The sequence below is a fragment of the Chiloscyllium punctatum genome, chromosome 20 (genome assembly GCF_047496795.1).
Source record: "Chiloscyllium punctatum isolate Juve2018m chromosome 20, sChiPun1.3, whole genome shotgun sequence".
In the NCBI taxonomy this organism is placed as follows: Eukaryota; Metazoa; Chordata; class Chondrichthyes; order Orectolobiformes; family Hemiscylliidae; genus Chiloscyllium; species Chiloscyllium punctatum.
In genome coordinates, this window is record NC_092758.1 from 58309281 (window position 1) to 58316102 (window position 6822).

The following is a 6822-nucleotide window of genomic DNA, read 5'->3' on the forward strand; positions in this document are numbered from 1 at the left end:
AGAGTAGACAGTCAGAAACTTTTTCCCCGGGTACAACAGAGTGTTACAAGGGGACATAAATTTAAGGTGAAGGGTGGAAGGTATAGGGGAGATGTCAGGGGTGGGTTCTTTACCCAAAGAGTGGTGGGGGCATGGAATGCGCTGCCCGAGGGAGTGGTAGAGTCAGATTCATTGGCGACCTTTAAGCGGCATTTGGATAGGTACATGGATGGGTGCTTAATCTAGGATAGAAGTTCGGCACAACATCGTGAGCCGAAGGGCCTGTTCTGTGCTGTATTGTTCTATGTTCTATGTTCTATGTTCTATGTTCTAATCTTCTGCACTTCACCACAGCTTGTAGAAGGGGAGGAAGGGATACTTAATTGGGCAATAGGCTAAAATCCAGTGTCCCAATGGTTTAATTCTTTTCATATTAAGTTCTCAGAACCTTGCAAACAGTTTGGCTTCTACTTAATTCATTTTCATGTAATAAAGATTCTTTACTTCCCCACCCACTGGAATTAAAGTCACATGCGCAATCTTCATTGGCAAAGATGGGAGGTGTGTTCATAACTCTGTATAATGAATCGTGTACTTAGAGGGATAAACTTCTTCCTCCAATTTCCAGTTCATACAAACTTCTTGAGAAACTTGACTACTTCATGACCAAGCTGTTTCTGTGCATAAGTGGTTAGAGTGTGCCAAATGAAGCCTGACTGGGTCTACATCCCCTGCTCAAGTGAGGTAGCCACATTGACTGCTGCCAGCACAACTGATGGGTGCAGGTACACGGGGCTTAAAACAAAAGATTAATTCAATTGTGGCTTAGCTAGAAAGGAACTGTAGGAAATGGAACTTCAAGGGTGTGTCGTAGGAAGAACTGGAAGAATTCTGAAGAGTACGGGAGAAAAGTGGAATGTACCTGATCAGTTGGGTTGCATATTTAGGATGGGGTACACAAAGGCTGATCAGGTGCATTCGGGAAAGAAAAAGAGCAGCTGAATTGAATAATAGGTGGTGTAAGGCTGAGGCCAGACATTAGGATCTGGATGTAAGTGGAATCACAGGAAAGAGAAGGAATAGCAAGGGAGATAGAGAAAGGGCAGATTGCCATGGGGACAGACTGAAGAAGGATTAGGGACACACGGAGAAGTGAAGGCCATCTCCAGAGATGGAGAGGAAATGTGTCGGGTTGAGGGGGAATGGATCAGATTATCTTTTGCAACACCATCACTCTCCTAAATAATTTTGCAAAAGGATACCTTACAATGCAGGTACAGTACAAGTATGAGCAGACCCAAATCCACTTGCACATGTTCCTGCACCCACAAACAGCCACATGAGGGGATTGAAACCAAAAGGGAAATGGAGTATTATGCAAGTACTCAGTTAAGGTGTTAGCACTGACGAGACATATTCAAGGTGAAGAAGTTCTATTACCTCCTAAAATCAATGTCCTATCTATTCATTTATTTCTAGGAAGAAAGCCCCTGAGACTCACCAACACTGATGGTGGTGGAGGAGGAAGGGATTATTCCACGTGCAGCACTCACAGGCCCATGTATATGAAATAGAGGCAGCCACACACTTGTAATGCTGGAGAAACAATATCAGGCAGGATGTGGTTAGATCCCTCTTGCTTTTACTCCAGTCTGTGTATAATCCCTGTCATTACCACCAGATCTTCCACTGTTTGCCGCTGCATTTCTGGCAGCTTATTAATAGCTGAGTCTAAACACTTATCATCTGCATTTGGCTCAGAAAGGAACCTGTTCTTCTGGAGTTCTCAATGTTTCAGAGAACTCGGCTTTTTTTTTTCCCTCCCATGAGATGTGAGCCCATCTCAGTCCTCATCATCCTGTGGCCCTGAGCCTATTCTCGATATGTTACCCACCAAGGTGACTGTCTTTGTGCTGGTGGGGAGGCGGGAGGAAGACCTGATGCTGCGTTCTCTGAGAGTGCCGACTGCTCCTCCTCAGACGTGCAGTTCCAGGGGCTGGTAGAGATTGGAACTGGTGCGCTGCAGCTCTTCAGTTTGTCTTGGCTGGGTGTGGGATCTGGAAAAACATATCAGTACCCTGAGGCACCAATCTTACCCAAGGATTTAATTGAGATGTTAATGCTTGATATATAGCTGGAGGTAGATGTTTGGAGATTTTCTCACCCTATGACTGTATTTATCAAATCTCCCCTTTGGCGCAGGAATGTTCACCTTGCTTTCCTGCCGACTCAGTGACCTACTCCTCAAGGAGTGCAAGGAGCCTTTTGTCAGACATACTCCATCTTCCCTTTCTAAAGCCTGGGCCTGCACACACTGCTTGTGAATGTTCAAAGTGTAGAGGGACATAAACATGAAGATAGATTAGCATGGGTACATGAGTGTTATGCCAATATTGGCGGATGTCAATCCCTGAAGCTGTGATTGTCTGTGCATTTCTTATGACAGTTAGAAGTATAAACACAGAAGGTGTTGGAGAAACACAGCAGCTCTGGCAGCAACTCTCGAGAGATACCAGACATGTTATGTTTTTCTAACACTTTATTTAATGGTTTCAGATTTCCAGAATTCCGAGTCCTTTGATTTTATTTGAGACGTCTGTATGAAGTTGGGTGTTACAGAGTTCTGAATGAAAGGTATTTCAATATTGTCAAAGATCTACAATTGATGAAAACCATTAAAGCATTATATAGTGAGTGTAATTGGGATACTGTGCGATGTTCATCCCAAAGCCGTGTTATCGCATAACCATTTGTGATTATTTCCTTGTCCCATGTAAGCCTTAGATGAGAAGCTATCACATGTATACATTTTCCTACTTCTAATTAAAGGCTAATGAGCTGATGAATGCTGTATCTCCTATTAAGTTTTTGAATGTGAACACTGGCAAGTATGTGGGAATCAATAGCACTATGGCACAAATAATGTATTATTTGTAGTTGCAATTAAGTGACAGACAGTGATTGAACATGTAGCATCTGATGGAGATGCTTGGCAACTAACGTTATTTGTGACAATGCTATCTCAGATTCAATTACACTCCTTCCCAGTGGTTGTGAAAAATGGTTGGTTTCCCAACTGGAAAAACTGGCCAATCTGCCTGACAGGTTGGGGGGGCATCCTCTACTTTCCCAAATCTGGGACAAATTGTTGACAGTGATGGGGTTATGGGGGCAAAGGACTGCCCGTTAACCTTGCCTGTACCCCTCCCCTGACCCTCGTTCCCCAGGATCCCACCCATGAGACTAGACAGAACTGAAAGACTTATCTTCTTGACATTGGATTCTAGAAGAACTTCCAGTGATGATTTTGAGGGCGCAAAACCTGTTGGGACAATCAGTCAGTAGCTACTGAATTTTCCTACCCTCACTTAATCATAGAGTCATAGAGATGTACAGCAGGGAAACAGACCCTTAGGTCCAACTCGACAATGCCGACCAGATATCCCAACCCAATCTAGTCCCACCTGCCAGCACCCAGCCCATATCCCTCCAAACCCTCCCTTTTCATATACCCAACCAAATGCCTTTTAAATATTGCAATTGTACTAGCCTCTACCAGTTCCCCTGGCAGCTCATTCCATACACGTACCACCCTCTGAGTGAAAAAGTTGCCTTTTAGGTCTCTTTTATATCTTTCTCCTCTCATCTTAAACCTATGCCCTCCAGTTCTGGACTCCCCCACCCCAGGGAAAAGACTTCATCTATTTATCCTATCTGTGCCCCTCATGATTTTATAAACATCTATAAGGTCACCCCTCAGCCTCCGACGCTCCAGGGAAAACAGCCCTAGCCTATTCAACCTCTCCCTATAACTCAAATCCTCCAACCCTAGTCACATCCTTGTAAATCTTTTCTGAACTTTTTCAAGTTTCACAACATCTTTCCGATAGGAAGGAGACCAGAATTGCATGCAATATTCCAACAGTGGCGTAACCAATGTCCTGTACTGCCACAACATGACCTCCCAAATCCTGTACTCAATACTCTGACCAATAAAGGAAAGCATACCAAACGCTTCTTCACAATCCTATTTACCTGAGACTTCACTTCCAAGGATCTATGAATCTGCAGTCCAAGATCTCTTTGTTCGGCAACACTCCCGAGGACCTTACCATTAAATGTATAAGTCCTGCTAAGATTTGCTTTCGCAAAATGCAGCGCCTCACATTTTTCTAAATTAAACTCCACTATTTAAGAAAAAACAGGGAACTATAGATCAGTAAGCCTGATGTCGATGGTGTGCAAGTTGTTGGAGGGAATCCTGAGGGGCAGTATTTACATGTATTTGGAAAGACAAGAATTGATTAGGGATAGTCAACATGGCTTTGTGTGTGGGAAATCATGTCTCACAAAGAGGACTGATGAGGGCAGAGCAGTGAAAGTAATCTATAGGGACTTCAGTCAGGTGTTCAACAAGATTCCCCATCAGAGATTGTTTAGCAAGGTTAGATCTCATGGAATGCAGGGAGAGCTAGCCATTTGGATACAGAACTGGCTCAAAGGTAGAAGACAGAGGATGGTGGTGGAGGATTGCTTTTCAGACTGAAGGCCTGTGACCAGTGGAATGCCACAAGGATTGGTGCTTGGTCCACTACTTTTCATCATTTATATCAATGATTTGGATGTGAACACAGGAGGCATAGTTAGTACATTTTACACCAAAACTGGAGGTGCAGTGGACAGCAAAGAAGGTTATCTCAGAGTACAATGTGATCTTAATCGGATGGGCTAATAGGCTGATGAGTGGCAGATGGAGCTTAATTTAGATAAATGAGAGGTGCTGCATTTTGAGAAAGCAAATCATGGCAGGACTTATACACTTAATGGTAAGGTCCTGGGGTGAGTTGCTGAACAAAGAGACCTTGGAGTGAAGTAGAATGGCAGATAGATAGGATAGTGAAGAAGGTGTATGGTATGCTTTTCTTTATTGGTCAGAGTATTGAGTTGGGAGGTCATGTTCCAGCTGTACAGGACGGTGGTTAGGGCACTTTTGGAATATTGCGTACAATTCTGATCTCCTTCCTATCGGAATGATGTTGTGAAATTTGAAAGGGTTTAGAAAAGATCTGCAAGTATGTTGCCTGGATTAGAGGGTTTGAGCTGTAGGGACAGGATGAATAAGCTGGGGCTGTTTTCATTGGGGCATCGGAGGCTGAGAGGTGACTTTATAGGGGCTTATAGAATTATGGGAGGCATGGATAGGGTAAATAGACAAATCTTTTCCCTGGGATTGGGGAATCCAGAACTAGAGGGCATAGGTTTAGGGTGAGAAGAGAAAGATATAAAAGGGACGTAAGGGCAACTTTTGCACGCAGAGGGTGGTGCATGCATGGAATGAGCTGCCAGAGGAAGTGGTGGAGGCTGGTGCAATTGCAATATTTAAAAGGCATCTGGATGGGTATATGAATAGGAAGGGTTTGGAGGGATATGGGCCAAGTGCTGGCAAATGGGACTAGATTAGGTTAGGATATCTGGTTGGCATGGACGAGCTGAACCGAAGGGTCTGTTTCCGTGCTATGCAGCTCTACGACTCTATGACTTAGGACACAAAATTGAAAACCTCAGCTTATTATTAGGTACAATTTAATGTCGAATAGGACATTACCAACAGTAAATTTTTGATTGAGCTGTCCATGTGCAGACACCAGAAATTACTGTCATTTACACAGGTTAATAATGGCAAATACTGACCATCATCGTAATCTTGAAATTTGGTCCTGTGTTACATGGGGTGCTTTTGTAATTGTCTTCAGTGGAAATAACAAGTAGCAACTTGCCTGATAAAGGCAAAGCTGCCAATGTTAAAGCCAGAGAAGGAATGTAGAAATGACCATCACTGCTATTAAACAATTAGAGAGAGATGATGATAGGAAAGGAATAAGTATAATAAGAATGATCTTTGCTACAGATTTTTGTTTGTGGTGCAAATGAAAGGAGTCATTGTAAAAACAAAAGTTTTAGGGTAGTTAGATTGATGTATTGAAACAGCTGTGGTTTCTACTGGTTTGTGCTCATCTGCTTCATGATGTGTATGCATTGAAGGATTGTTCTGAATTTTATTAGCCCTCTTGAGACAGATTTGAAAGTAGAAGAATTTGCAAAATGTGGCAGGAAGCACCTGAAGGGATGGCCAATATCCCACTGACACAGGATATTCTCACAGGATGCATGTGGCATGACTGGCTGCCTGCCGTTCGAAGGGAAGTGGGCAGCCTATTAAAGCCAAAAATTAGTCACCCATTGAGCACTGAAATATGGCCTGTCATACAGAGAGAGAGCACTCCGCTGTGGCAGCCTCCCAATGGTTTCTCAGCAAAGACCCTTTCCTTAATTGCCAATCCACAAACTGCAAAGCAGCAATATCCACCCATGTGGTTCCAAAACTGCCACTAGTTGGTTTTACCCTCCCACTTATGGTCCTGGATGTCTGACACCAGCACAATTTTAAAGATAACTTAACTGCCCTTCAAAGGTAACCCAATATATGTTCAACAGGTCAACATTCCCTCATCGGAAAGGATGTTTGCAAACCCACAAATGACTCATTGTGCTCAGATAATAATTTTTCATAACTCATCTTTTAAACATGCATAATTAGACAATTGAGATCTGGTAAATATTTAATTTTCAATGGGAGACATCAAATAAAAGCATGAATGTTTTTGAAACAAGTCAATTTACTTGTGGCAAGGGGATTATTATTACTTTTCTCTCTCAGTTAAATAATTCATTTTCCAATGGCTTAAATAATTGAGCAAGTCTAAATTTTACGTAAGAAAGGATTTAATAGTGTTTGAAAGTAAATTAGATAATATTCTGAATAAAGTGACAACTATTTGAAAT